General features: G+C 39.8%; 1 protein-coding gene across 3 annotated transcripts in view; it reads left to right on the forward strand.

Moving 5' to 3' along the window:
- Window positions 1-16,241, forward strand: part of NALCN (sodium leak channel, non-selective) — a 431,975-nt gene that overhangs the window by 285,840 nt on the left and 129,894 nt on the right. The window lies entirely within an intron of this gene.

Below are 16,241 nucleotides of genomic sequence, written 5' to 3' on the forward strand. Positions count from 1 at the left end.
TACACTTATCCACAGATATGTGGACAAGCGGAACTGGGCAAATTAAAGATTATATGATTGTAACAGCACACTGGGTTGGTGATTTGCCTTCACCAGCAGCAGCATGTATCCAAGAACATCACATTTTTCTGTGTGTATCATCTGCTTCACTAAGAGGCATTTTATTAATGTTATTTATTATTATTATCGTCGATTTGTAAGGCACCACAGTGCTCCACAGCGCGTACAGTAGGGAAGACAAGGACATACATAAAACAAGAACAGACAAGGCAGTCAAAATGAATGGAGACATGAAAACAAAGGGTTTTTAGGACCCTGCTCATTAGAGAGCTTACATTCTAAAGGGAAGAGGGCGCAGCTGAAACAAGAGGAGCATGTGTGGCTCAGAGTGGAGATTAGGACAGTTGTGAGGGTGCATTAGTGTGAATAGTGTTATCGACGATAAGGTCACCTCTAAAAAAGAAATCGGTTTTTAAAGAGCATCCAAAGATTTGAAGGCTGTGGGAAAGTCTGATTGAGCGTGGTGGGGAATTCAATAAGTGGGAAGCAGCACAGGAGAAGTCTTGAAGGCGGGAGTGAGAGGTGGTTATCAGAGATGAGACAAGGCGCAGGTCAGAGGTAATACTGCTGACAACCTGTTTGAAAAACTAAAGGATGTCATTGCAACATGGCTTATCCTGCTTGGACTCTCCTGAGGATATGTGATTTCTGATAATGCCACCAATATTGTTAGAGCATTACACCGGGGAAAATTCCATCACATTCCCTGTTTTGCTCACACAATGAACTTGGTAGTACAGAACTTTTTAAAAAATGATAATGACATGCTGGAGATGCTGTCTGTGTCCCAAAATATTTAGGGTAATTTTCGGGATTCTGCAACAGCATGTAGGAGCATGCAGCAGCTCCAAGAAGAATATATATTAGGGGGAATGTACTTTTGTCCAGCGCAGTGGAGAATACTTTCCCTGTTGTGCAAGGTGCTGAAACCACTCAAAGTAGTCACCTGTGAAGAGAGTGCAGACACTGTTAGCTTGAGTCATGTGATTCCCCTAATTAGACTTTTTTAAAAGCAGCAAGAGAAATCGAAGAAGGAAATGAAACAAAGCAATTCCGCTAATTATGTTGTTATCTTGTAGATTAAGTACTTTATTCGGTTTGCCAGGATCCAAGAGTTATCAACATCTTGAAATCGGATCATTACACTTTGGTAACTGAGCTTGAGCCTAGGTTTAAGAGCTATGTCTTCTCTTTCTTTCCAACTGACCCAGATCTCAAGAGATGCAATGAGCTCCTGGTCAGCAGGCTGACAGCTCAAGTGGTACATGACACAATGACGTCTCCTCCTTCAGTTTCTCTGGAAATTGCTGCTAGGAAAAAACTTAGCTTTCCCAAGACACTCAGTGGTGGTGCAGATGAGTCCGCACAACATTTTGACATTTGGGGGTAAATGTATCGAGCTGAGAGTTTTCCAGCGGGTTTGAAAAACCAATCAGATTCTAGCTATCATTTATTTAGTACATTCTACAAAATTATAGCTAGAATATGATCTCCACTTTTCAAATACGCCGAAAAACTCTCAGCTTGATACATTTATCCCCTGGTCTCTTGTAAAAGAATTGCCCAAAAATCGTGACAGCTCTTTCGTAAAATGAACTACAAATTCCATGAGGAAGGCCCTTACCGGCAATTACATCAAAGTACAAATAATTCTGTGATGGAGGATTCCAGCTGGCATGAATTAGTATTGTTTGAGGATGATGTACACACTGATGAGGGTGAATATGATGACAGTGTAGATTGCAGGTGCTGAGATCTAGCTGAGAGAAGGGAGCTAGCTGATGCTGGTATGCTTGGTAATATTTTGGGTAGAATGGCATGTTAGCAATTTTTTGTTTTTCTACAGTAAACTTTCACCTTTATTAGAGGTGTTTTTTTCTTTAAAAGATACAAGCTTTTTATTTAGATTTTTGTTTCCCTGACTTAAAACTAGGGGTGTGCACCGGCCACTTTTGGTGTTTTGGGTTCTGATTAGCTTGAGGTTTTGGGTTCTGATTTGTTTTGCCAAAACACCCCACGAAAGGTTTTGGTTCTGATTTTGGGTTTTGGATTCTGATTTTTTTTTTAAAAAAAAAAGCATAAAAAGTGCTAAAATCCATATTTTTGGTTTTTTTCACTCCTACACTATTATTAACCTCAATAACATTCCTTTCCACTAATTTCCAGTCTATTCTGAACACCTCACACCTCACAATATTGTTTTTAGTCCAAAAGGTTGCACCAAGGTAGCTGGATGTCTAAGCTAAGCGACACAAGTGGGCGGGACAAACACGTGGCACATCTAGGAGTGGCACTGCAGTGGCAGACAGGATGGCAGTTTGCAAGAGTTTGCTAGAGGTGCAAGATGGAATTGTCCTTGGGCCCTCCCACCCACCCTGATGTTGTTGAAATAGGACATTCGCACTTTAACAAACCAATCAGGAACAGTGAACGTAGTTTAATCTCTGGTACTAATATTTCTGGACTGCAGGAACAGTGAACGTAGTTTAATCTCTGGTACTAATATTTCTGGACAGCAGGAACAGTGAACGTAGTTTAATCTCTGGTACTAATATTTCTGGACTGCAGGACTATCTCTGATCAAGATCGTGGAGGAAATTGACGAGGAGGGTGTTGCTGGTGTGGATACAACAGGACCAAGGGATTTAGGTGTCCCTGGACTGCTGACGGTCCTAGCCACAGGTCCTGAACTAAACACTGAATTATGAAGGTTCTTCAGGTGACATATGAGGGAGGTTGTCCCTAGGTGGCCATGATCCTTACCCCTGCTTATTTGAGCTTTACATAAGGTACATATGGCCATACATTGGTTGTCCGGATTGGGATAAAAATAACTCCAGACCGAAGAGGTGGATTTTTTGGTCTTCTGACCAGGCATGACGATGGGCTTTTTCATCCCATGGACAACAACTGTTTCCCCCCCTGGTGCCTCATTTAAGATAACCACATCAGCATCCTCCTCGTCAAGTTCCTCCTCAGCGCCAGCTACATCAATATCCTCCTTCCGGTGTACAACATTGACACCTTCATTAGCCAAATCTGTAACTGGACTGTGGTTGACCCTTCCAGCATATGCAGAGGGTGTGCTGCAAATAGTGGAAGGAGCCACCTCTTCCTGTTCAGTGATGGGAAGGTAAGGCTTCGCAACCACCAACACCCTTGGTCTCGTCTTGGGGATTTGTGATGCCATCTCTTTAGAAGGCAGAGTTGTTTGCTGTGTTGTTGATGATAGCTTAAGTCTCTTAATTTTTTTAGAGGGGGGGAGGAGGAGGGCTTAGATCCTTGGGTGAAGCTGAACCACTAGTCATGAACACGGGCCAGGGCCTAAGCCGTTCCTTGCCACTCCATGTCGTAAATGGCATATTGGCAAGTTTACGTTTCTCCTCAGATGATTTCAATTTTCTTTTTTTGCTAATTTTAGTGAACTTTGGCTTTTTGGATTTTACATGCCCTCTACTAGGAGATTGGGCATCGGCCTTGGCAGACGACGTTGATGGCATTTCATCGTCTATGTCATGACTAGTGGCAGCAGCTTCAGCATTAGGAGGAAGTGGGTCTTGATCTTTCCCTACTTTAGCCTCTAAATTTTTGTACTCCATTATAGTTAAATCTCTGGTACTAATATTTCTGGACTGCAAGAACAGTGAACGTAGGTAAATATTGCAGTACTAATATTTCTGGACTGCAAGAACAGTGAACGTATTTTAATTTAGCAGTACTAATATTTCTGGACTGCAAGAACAGTGAACGTATTTTAATTTAGCAGTACTAATATTTCTGGACTGCAAGAACAGTGAACGTAGGTAAATATTGCAGTACTAATATTTCTGGACTGCAAGAACAGTGAACGTAGGTATTGCAGTACTAATATTTCTGGACTGCAAGAATATATTGCACTAGAATTTTATTTATACTTTTTTTAAAAAAAATTATATTTGTTTTTTATTATTTTTGTATAATTTTTTTTAAAAAATTTTTTTTAATTTGTTTTCTATAATTTTTTTTTTATTTTTTTTACATTTTTTTATGATTTTTTAATAATTTTAAAATAACTATGGACTTAGCAGAACAAAGCACAGGACAAAAGCACCACTGGACTCAGCAGGACAGAGCACTGGCCAAAGCACCACTGGACTCAGCAGGGCAGAGCACAGGACAAAAGCACCACTGGACTCAGCAGGACAGAGCACTGGCCAAAACACCACTGGACTCAGCAGCACAGAGCACAGGACAAAAGCACCACTGGACTGATCAACAGGACAGAGCACAGGAGAAACTAACTAACCACTGGATTAAGCAGGACACAGGAGCACCACTACACTACTACCTCCCTCTTCCCAGATCTCAGCCAGAATGAAGATGGCGGCCGCAAGCGGGGAATTTATGACATCCGAGTCTCGCGAGATCCGACACGTTTTGGATTATTTTCGCCGCCGGAAATACCCGAACAGCGCTCGGATCCCGTCTGATCCGCACTGTTCGGGTGGGCTCAGATTAGCGAAATCCGAGCCCGCTCATCTATACTTAAAACCACTATGCACTTGACCATAGTCTTTAGCACATGAGGTAGAGGGATTAGTATCATCATGACTGAGACTGGTGAGTGACAAGAACAATGCCACCCCTCCTGTTTCTGTATGAGCTATGGCACAGCAGAATGTCACTGGAGACTTTTAATAACACTGACAAACCTATTATTACAATTTCTGTTTCAGCACTGAACCCTGCCACTTCTCTTGTTTCTGAGTGAGCTATGGTACAGTAAAATGTAACTGCATATTTAGACCAAGACTGCCAGCCCTATTATTTCTATTTCAGCAATGACAATTAGCAATAGAGCAATGGAGCTCTCCTCTTTGTGTGTTACCTATATAACAAAGTACAATGTGACCGCACATTTAGAAGACCAAGCCTGCCAGCCCTATTATTTCTATTTTAGCAGTGACAATTAGCAATGGAGCTCTCCACTTTGTATATTACCTATATAACACAGTACAATGTGACTGCACATTTAGAAGACCAAGCCTGCCAGCCCTATTATTTCAATTTTAAGCATTGACAATTAGCAATGGAGCTCTCCTGAATGTCACTGGAGACTTTCAAGAACACTGCTACCCTTCCTCTTTCATTTCTACCTATGATGCTGCCCAACAGCACTGGAGACTTCGAGGAACTGTGCTACCCCTTGTGTGTCCCTCTGTGTAATGACGCTGGATCGCCATGGAGGGCGGTATATATAGAATCCAAAACTCGCGAGATCCGACTACGTAACAATGACGTTTTGCCTTGTTTTCAGTTCCGAGGGCGCGCAAAAGTACCGAGCCAGCTCGGCTCGGTGCTCGGATATGCTAAGTTCGGGTGTGTTTGGTTCGCGGGGATCTGAGCCTGAACATCTCTACTTATAATACATATTAGAAGCCACCAAGGGTTACATTTTTCCTTACAATATATAAGTTCTAATTTGAAACAAAACAAGCTGCTTCTACGAGATTATCCTCATATCCAGGTGTGTGTTTTGCCCTTATTGACAGATGTAACATGAGTCATGTGTCACAAGGAATATCCCTGCTCTCCAAACATAATATATATTTTTTAGGAAATTTTGCACATATCCATGTAACTTGTGTTACATAAAACAGATTGTTGCTGTTGTTGGGGCGTGGCTTGGATGGCTTTCGGTGTGGACATAGTTGTGTGGAGCTCCACAGAGAAACCTCTTTCTTATATGAATATTGGGGATTCCCCTTCCCCTAATTACACACGGCACATCACAGCATTGTTGTGAATTGCTAGAGCTCTTATGCTTATCCTCCTTGAGCAGGAATTCACAGTTACACCCACGTTCGGACTTCCCCCTTGTGTTCGGTGGTGAGAATATTGATATACCCACTACATGATACCCCATCACCTGCAGTAATTCTCACCCCTCGGACAGATTCTGGGGAAGAAAACAAACCCCTGAAACTCTTACCTATTAGAAAGGCTTGGTGTGCTTCTTCCGTGGAAAGGTCTTCTAGTGCGGGAACGGCCATCTTGAGCAAGGTGACGAGGGAGATCTGTGTACGTGAGTTGACAACCCAGAGGATCTGCATCGAACAATTCACCACCATTATAGTAACTGTCTGCTGCCAGCAGTTGCTTCATCCCGAGACAACTGCTGTATCCCACACCAGTAGTCAGGGAGTGAGGCACCGCAAAGCTACATTTTGAATGCTCTGCACAAGTTCTGTGAGAGGGGCATAACGTTTTCAGCTACTGTGGACAGTCTGCCGGGTCTTTGAAGGCATTTTTCTCTTTGTACATCTTTCTTTTTCCTTGATGTTCTTGCAGTTTAACAACACACCACTGACAACTTGTGGCCAAATTCACATATAGCACAGAACGTCAAATATCTACGAAACACCACTGCCGTCTAGTGGTCAATCTATATGTCCTATTTAGCTCTGATTATTCAATTACCTCAGCTACAAAAATTTAAGCAACTGTTCACTGCCCTGCGTGAGACTTAACCTCTGGGTGCTATTTTACACCCAAGCACAGACGCTCAATACAGCCTCCATCTCTGCACCTGAGTCAGGCTGACTTTGGCAATGTGCCTATCTATTCTGCTGGATTATTGGCGCCATCTAGTGGAACTTATTCTTATATGGTTTACTATAACATCTGATTCCTGTTTTAGACCCAGATCAATACTAACAAGTACAGGGTCTCTACGTTAACTCTAGACGACTAAAAGAAAAATTTCTCGTCTGTAACCTTATTAACCAACCTTATATTTTGAGACTCAGTTAACTCCCCTTGCCTGTCCTCTACATACTTACCTATCGACAAACATCCAACTTTAGTCTCAACATGAGTAAAAAACCTGGGAGAAAACCTCTATGTTACCTTCTTACAGGAATCTAACTTCAAAGCTTGTGGCCTCCCCTCCTTGTTTTCACGTCGCTTCTCCACGGTGTACTACGCCTCTCACTCTACTAAAAAAAAAACGGAGTGGCAATTAGGTTTCGTAGCTCTATTCCCTTCGTCTTATCAGAAACCAAGGAGGACCCGGTGGGCCGCTTCCTCATACTCACAGGGAAGATCGGACACTTAGACATCACATTCGCCAATGTCTATACCCCCAGCACAGGTCAGTCTGCCTTTTTTCTCCACTTTTTTCTACACTACATCACATACACAGAGGGCTACTTCTCCTGGGAGGTGATTTTAACATGGTTATGTCACCTTCCCTGGACAAGTCGGCTTCCAGACCTACCCCCAAGACATCACCCCATACGAAAACCCTTCAAACACAGGTGACCGAGGCTGGTCTCTTTGATATCTGGCGTGCAATGTATCCAACCTCCCGTGATTACACATTTTATTCCTTCCCAAATAAATCCTAACGCATATCGATATGTTTCTGAGCTGCGCACAAAGGTTTTGGCACACTACTCGAGCGAACATCATACCAAATACGTGGTTTGACCACTCCATCCTATCACTGATGATCAACCTCCTTCAAAACCCTCAGGGACAGACCTTGTGGAAACTGAATGAGACGCTCAAACTACCTCACTTCAAGGAGACCGTTTCGGTCTCCATCATACAATACTTTACGTTACATTCTGATCCGGAGGTCCCTATGCCCACAATTTAGGAGGCCCAAAAGGCAGTTATACAGGGGGAGATTATTCAGTTTGCTTCCAGGCAGAAAAAAGAAGGCTCTCTGACACTCCATAAATTGTCTGACCAACTCAGAGATCTTGAAACTCTACACAAGCAGACTCATTGCCACATGATATTCCAAAGTATACAAAAAATCAGGGGAGAGATCCAAACGATGCAATCAGAGCAAACGGAACGCCAACTTAGATGGTTAATGCAAGCATTTTATTAACTGGGAGACAAGGCGGACAGAATACTGGCCAAAAGGCTTAGGGCAAAATGCGCCTCGCAGGCCATTCCCTCAATTAGAGATAAAAAAGGAGCCTTGCCTTTTGATCCAAGAGTTATCAACAACACATTCCGATCCTATTACAGGGCGCTATACAACCTCAACCCTACACAGTCTACCCCGGTCCCAGAAACCTAGACGATAAACACCTATCTGGATAAATGCTACCTACTCACGCTTTCCCCACCGCAGATAACCGCCCTCAACTGTGAGATCACAGAAGAGGAAGTAACATTGGCCCTCAAATCCCAGAAGAGCTCTAAGGCCCCAGGCCCTCATGGATTTATGATGTCATAATATAAGATCTTTTCCAAAGAACTAGTGCCCCAACTAAGTTCAATGTATAACCACATAAAGCAGGGAGGGACATTCCATAATGAAACCACACGTTCTACTATAGTTGTAATTCTAAAACCAAACAAGGACCCGACGTGTTGCTCCAATTATCGCCCAATCTCACTTCTCAATGCGGATATAGATCTATTTGCCAAGTTATTAGCTACTCGTCTAAACTCCCACCTAACCTCTTTAATTTTTCCTGACCAGGTAGGCTTTGTTCCCACCAGACAAGCCCTGGACAACACAAGGAGAACCATAGCCATCATCACACACATCAATAAAAATAAAGTTTCCTCGGTCATCCTAGCCCTAGACGCGGAGAAGGCCTTTGACAGGCCTTCGTGGTCCTTCATGTTACGCACACTTAGACACTTTGGCGTCCAAGGAGCCTTTCTCACCGCTATTCAAGCTCTCTGTCATCGCCCCTCTTCATCTGTACTGACCACTGCGTTACTGTCTTCCGCCTTCCCCTTAAGAAACGGTACAAGACAGGGATGCCCTCTATTGCCTCTAATCTACGCCCTTTGAATAGAACCCTTAGCAGCTGCGATTTGCCGGAATCCAGATATTCTGGGGATTCAAATTAGACCTTGCATTTTAAACTGTCCTTATTTGTGGATGATGTCTTGTTAACGTCTCTCCAACCCCATAATCTCACTTCCCAACTTGCTAATGGAGCTGGCGGAATATGGCTCAGTCTCAAATTATAAAATAAATAACTCTAAATTGGAGGCCCTTGCCCTCCAGGGAACTTATATCCTGTATATCTAGTTTCATTTAGGCTGGGAAGAGACAGAGGTGTAAATTTATCAAGCTGCGAGTTTGAGAAAGTGAAGATGTTGCCTAGAGCAGCCAATCAGATTCTATCTGTCATTTTGTAGAAGGTACTAAATAAATGATAACTAGAATCGGATTGGTTGCTATAGACAATATTTCCACTTTTTCAAACCCGCGGCTTGATAAATTTACCCCTGAGAGTTAAAAGTCATACTTTATATAACGACCGACTGATGGCGGCCTCTGTGGTCCTGACAAAAGAATATTATTATTCTCTTTTAGCTCAGTGCATTGGTATGCATGTTTGCCCACGCCTTAAACTTTGGGTTGGCATCGAAGCAGACTTTATAGACTTCACTTCACTTCCCGCACTACTGTGGATTCCTTCTTGTTCACGACCATCAATTCTGTCTTCTTTGATTTTCCATATGCATTCTAAATAAAATAAAATAGTTTACTACAGGATGTTAATATAAAAATCACTAGCTATCATGAAACGAGCAGTACAAAATTAATTTTATACTTTAATATATATAAAGTAGTTTGTGTTTTATGATTTATCCAGCACAAAACAAACATATTTTCTGTTTTATATAAAGTGTCCATATAATTAAGGTTTTAAAAACAGCTGTCATACAACTGAATTTTCATGGACATGGCTAGTTGCGTGATTATAACTGCTCTCACGATACGTAAACACAAATGTACATTAGTGCTTACACAAACATAACCTTATAAGTAAATGATTTGTACTCAACAAATAGAATTTTACATTTGATGCTGGATGGTGTTAGGAAGCCAGTGAAGGGAACAACACAGGAAGGAAGCAGATGCGGAGCTGCATAAGGTGCTGGAAATTCTAGCGACAGACTGGAGAGAATATAGGGGCCTATTTATCAATCTGCAACAATAAGGATGCTTTTTAAAAACTCTTATTGCTACAATTTATAAAAAAAATGTTGTTAAAAAAAATCAGTTTAGAGGATCTTACAGTAGTCAATGCAAGGAGTTGTGAGAGAGTGGATTAGTAGATTAGTATAATCCAGTATAAAATGATAACACCAATTCATTTAATACAGGCTAATTATTTTTGGCAGTTACTTAAAAATGTTGGGGTTAGAACATTATCACACAGTGAAAATGAGTCATATTGGCGTGTGATATAAGACATGTGGCATACAAACAGCAAGTATATTATAATAAAACCTCTAATGGTTCACACCTAATATGAACAGCATTTATTACTTTTTAATGAACTTGTGTTTATGTGCCTGAGCCTCACATTATTCAAGAGAACTGGACCATTAAATGCAAATGAATGTATGGCAAACAGGATTCAAGAAAAATCGTCATTATTTCACAAGGTGGCAGATTACTAACTTGAGTAATCAGGCATGACATACTTTTAAAACATTCATAGCCATTCAGCAAGCTTAAATAGCAAATTACAGTATTACTAGATGACAGAGCTAAGTTAATGCTCTTTTGAACTAAATGTCTTCATAAAGAAAGAAAAAAAAATGTAAATTTATATCTGGGTGCTTAAGTGCAAGATGTAGTGAATGTAATGGGATAAAATCTGTCCATCAAAAATAAGTGATGTCAAGGCCCTTCTTTACCCATCACTTAGAAATTAATAATTATTGTTGGCCAAAATGTGCCTTATTTATACTTTATATCACAATACAATAGTAAAAAGTATGACATTTATCCATACATTTTGACAGTGAGACCACAGGCCATGTAAGCTAACTGTAGCTCACACCATGGATTGCGTTTTAATAAACACACATAGAATCAGTGTGTAGTTACCCAGTAGTGGTAGTGAGTATAAAATGGACAGCCTGGGTATACAGTAAAGTGGCCTGAGTCTAGTAGAACCTTTTTTACAGCTACTCCATTATTAAACACTGTGTATAGTCAGGACTTATTGGCTGTGCTGTCACACTGACTATAGGATAGCTGGTTATCCCACCAGACACCCCCAGCCCCAGCTGAGCAGAAACTTAGGGGGAATGACACACCTCGGAAAACTTGGCTGGTCCTTAAAATATTTAATGCCTCCAGCCGCTTAAGTGTTGAAAAGTTAAACATTCTTCATTGCCAGGAAAATGCTAAAGCATTGGAACTATATAACAAAATAATGCAAACTCCTTTTTATTATAAAAAAAAGAAAAAATGTAAAATCTGAATAAGATTTTTCCATACCATTCCATGTTAAAATTATAATTTGATAATCATTTTCCACTAAGACAAACAATACACACATGATCCTCATCATTCAGTATGTCATGCCTTCAGTAGATAACCATTTTTCCGCATTTGCATTTCAGTAGAATAGGAATAACAACAATTGGCTTCCCAAGTTTATTCACTTCTTTGAAGATGCTTTGCTATTATTTCTGAAGAACTTTTTATCATAATGCAGTGGTTCTAATTATAGCTTGCACTGTTCTATTAAATATACAGTAATATACTGAACATAGTCAATGTTCCTTTGTGAGGGTCCTCAACCTTTTTATTATACTGAATTATTCATAAAAAAAATAGTTGAACAATATAAATCTAATGGACTTTATGTAACATTTGAAATTAGTCATACCAGCTTTATTAAAAACTGAGGATGAAATAAGCTTGAAAGAAATTAAAATCTGAGGCTGGATCACTAAACTGTAGTTAGTCCTCTATGGTCAATGGTTTAACGAAGGAGGAGTACGCCCAGCTGATGGCACAGGGGAGGGTCATACATAGTCCATAAGTGGGATGGGCGGAGAATAAAGCATTCTCTTGAGTTCAGGATGTTTCCCAACCTCCCTGGTTGGCTGAAGTCAGGTGCCTGTTATGGATGGTCAGGCTGTTCTATGGTGATGGAGTCTAGTCCTGGTATGTCTGGCATTGCTGGTGGAGATCATGGATGGCGAGTTGCCGGAATGCAGTGCAGTTGATCGCCAGTGGTTGGTGCGCACGTTACAGCAGTGGGTGCGCTTAACCCGCCTCTCTTCAATTGAGCCGGCTATAGTCTCTGTCCAAGTACCACCCCTGTGGGTCGACTTTTGGTTGCGTTCCTTTTAGCCCAGAAGGTGTGCGGGTTCTGTAGTGCCCGGGATGGATGGTCCCAGTAAGAGGTAGATATGTGCTCCCGGGGTGTGTTCTGGTTATCCCCCTGTTTGCGGATGTCCCATGGTTGATGCTAGGACATCCTGGTTGCCTGGAGGATGTCGTACTGACTGCTCTGTTTCTCCATCACCATATTTTCAAATAAACTTCTTTTAATTTTGCCACGCTCATGTCTTGTGGGAATTATTCAAAGTAGTTAAACAAGTGTTGAGGGGTTAAGGAAAGTAAGGATATCAGGTGTTAAGCATTTTAATGATTTTTTTTATTGTTTAGCAATTTTGATTTGCCCCCTCATTTAGTTATCCAATACTTATTCACCTGTGCTATGTGTTTTTCTTTCTCGTGGTAATCGAATTACATGACTTATAAAGTTATACCATACAGAACTGCAAACTTTATATTTTGCAGAACAGCTCTTTTTCACATTTATAAATACTCCTTGTTTACCGACTGTAAACGCCATTCAAGCTCTGGAAATTTGCAGAATGGTTTGAATTAACCTATTAAGAGGTGAAAAACGTATAATCCATAACTGAATTTTTAGAAGTCTTTATTTTGACTATAGTTTCATGTGTATTTATAGCAGAATTGGTATTAGGAATTCCACATGTTATAATACCTTCAGTTATGCTGCTGCATAGAAAGTCCCCAAGTCAGATAACCAGCAGTAGAAACCTCAGTATTGCAGAACTGGGAAATCATGGTAGAGTAGATTTCACCTGCAAAGGTCCAAATAAGATGAGGTCAGGGCTTTGAAGTGAGAACAATCCAAGATCCATACCAGACAATCAAACAGGAACTGCTGTACTCTAGATGACTGTGACTGTTGTACCCTAGTAGATCCGTCTTGTAAATAGAGATTTCTAACCGGAGCAGAGAGGCCTTACTAGTATAAAATAGGTTACACAGTAAGCTATCCTGATAATTACAAATGCCACAGGGACTTACTAGAAGCAATAATGTTTGATAAAATATTTTCATTGATATAGAAAACCAGATTTCCTGTCTTTAGTTTATATATGCCCACTACAGTTGCCACTAGCTGAAGGTCATTAAGGAACTGAAATGAATGCAGTAGGGCAGGGAAAAGACTGTTCTTCCTGCTTTGTAACTTCATAAGGCTTTATGTACAGTTACACTTTTTTATTGGCATAAACACAGTTTAGTGCAGCAGGATACCATTCATAGCAAAATCAGTTGTGTCAAATAAATGTGATACTACAGAAATAATAAAGCACTCTTTTGGTAACAAGATTAATTTGGTATTATAAAATAATCTGTTATATCTACATAATAAATTATGTTCACAGAGGTAAACCAATAAGAAAATGTTTTACCAATTGAAAAATCAATATTATTTACAAATTCCTTTGATACTTCATCTCATCTTTTCTCCACCAAATTATTATGTATTATCAACCAGAATAAGTTCAATTGATTGACATTTAAGATGTGAAAAGCTTGCTGTCCCTCCCCTAGGTATATATTGACTCCTGATAGAGGCAGTAAGATTATCTTCCGCACAAGAAAATGTCTTCGAGACGAGCCAATATATTGAACATATCTTGTAATCAAGCTCAGATGGTAAAATAATATGTAACTAGTGTCAAAATAACACTTGTAAATTAGATGATATTGAAATAAGCCCCAAAGGGTGCTGCTTCCTGTAGTATATAATCGTAATAACTGAAAAAGAGAAGACTACTACTTGCGGAAGGCACACCTGAAATATAACATATATAAATCAAGTAAAGTAAGGACCCTCTCCATTAATCCATAAAGTGCCTGATGGTGGATTTGAAAAAACTACACCACACATAAAAGTTTAATTGGTATATATTAGCAAATAAATAAAAAGCAAAATATTAAAAATTCGGAGTATGGAACAAGCTTAGATATATGAAGGTATAAATATAAAGACATATAATACATAAGGCTCCATCCCTAATACGATCAATTATAAGGATGTAAAGTAAAGCATGGTATATGTTGTGAATAATACTTGATCTGGATGGTTCTATATAAATACTAAAGGACCTCAACATTGATAGAGTAAAGTTCTGGATGAAACAGTTATTATAAATATTGATATAATTAGTTTATCCAAAATAGATACCAAATGTAACCAATAAAGATGTGTTGCTTGATCGGTAGATATACTGTCTGTGAATAGTCTACTGTGCTAATAAGAGTCGTTCCTACATGATACCATAACGCAAATCGTATATATCAGGATCTTAAAATGTTGGTATTAATGGAGTATATAAGTTAAGTAATACATGGATCAATAATAGATTAACGGGTGCACTGGTATCTGTTCGACCTTCACTGTTTAATCAGTAATCATTCCCGCCCGTAATTGGTCTATTATATTGCAGGGGTCATTCCTTAGTAATCTGATAACTTATATCATATATTTCAGCACCCCCAAGTAGTCTGATTACTTATATTGTATGTATCAAACCCCGATAGTATCTCTCAGTCAGTGACCGTGGGGCACATGAGCTTGACTGTTAACTGTTAATATATACAGGATCCATCACAGATGCAGGGTTGATATATCATAAGTATGTGGTAAGAACATTGAAATAAATAAGATTCATAGTGCAGACTCCTCAATATAAATTGTTTTAATCATGGAGGTCTATATTTTTCTGTTGGTCTAACTCCATTAATTAGTTTAGAACATATTCCCTAAAGTAACATTCACTTAAGGTACATCTCATTTCAAAATAAACAAGGAGATCAGCTTTCCTGAGTTGTAAGAGTCTAACTGCTAAGCTTGAGGCATGAACTCCCTTCCTAAAACCTGACGTACATTTCGCTAATTGTCTAACAGTCAAACTCATATGCCTCACGGTCACTGACTGAGAGATACTATTGGGTTTTCATACATACAATATAAGTCATCAGACTACTTGGGGGTGCTGATACATATAATATAAGTTATCAGATTACTAAGGAGCGACCCCTGCAATATAATAGACCAATTATGGGCGGGAATGATTACTGATTAAACAGCGAAGGTCGAACTGATACCAGTGCACCCGTAATTTATTATTGATCTATGTATTACTTAACTTATATACCCCATTAATACCAATTGGGGGATTTTAAGATCCTAATATATACGATATGGGTTATGGGATCATGTAGGAACAACAATATGTCTCCCAGAAGTTGATTGACAGCATGCCAGGGCGAGTTGCAGAGGTCTTTAAAAAGAAGGGTCAACACTGCAAATATTGACTCTTTGCATAAACTTAATGTAATTGTCAATAAAAGCCTTTGATACTTATGAAATGCTTGTAATTTTACTTCAGTATAACATAGCAACACCTGAAGCTGCAAACTTTGTGAAAACCAATACTTGTGTCATTCTCAAAACTTTTGCCCATGACTGTAGTGTAAGCCTTTTGATAAGATTACTATGATAATTGGCATTAGACACTGCATCTCCGCTCCCTATAAGAAAATCTGGAGGAGGGCGCGGCAATAAATTTCCAACCTTCGGGGCCCCCACTCTGCTCTGCTAAGATTGGGGCCTCACTGCACATGTGTCAGACCAGCACACACCCAGTACAGCATTTGTGATTACATAAATTACTGTCATTTTATGTATTTTAGGGGTGTGTGTGTGTTTCCAATGACCCCATAAACACATTGTTACTCGTTTGGATAGTTGTAACAGAGTTCTTGGCATTTGTACTTACTTTTGCAAATGCAAAACAAACTCCAGTGCATATGAGGCCTAAACTTCATCATTTTTCAAAAACTTACTTGCTTATTTCATAACCTCAAAATGTACACGATATTTCACCTATTTGACAGGACACCTTCAACAGTATAGCATGGATTCCCCTCTTAATCCGTAACCATTTGATTTTCTTGACTGCTGTCACCACTGCTTCATCCATCCATGTAAAGTTTCAAGTTTGACATAATGTAAGATGTTTGGTATTATCTGTATTTTGTAGGGGAGGTCATTTTTCTTTATGCCAGTCAGAGA

The sequence above is a fragment of the Mixophyes fleayi genome, chromosome 2 (assembly GCF_038048845.1).
Source record: "Mixophyes fleayi isolate aMixFle1 chromosome 2, aMixFle1.hap1, whole genome shotgun sequence".
Classification (NCBI taxonomy): Eukaryota; Metazoa; Chordata; class Amphibia; order Anura; family Limnodynastidae; genus Mixophyes; species Mixophyes fleayi.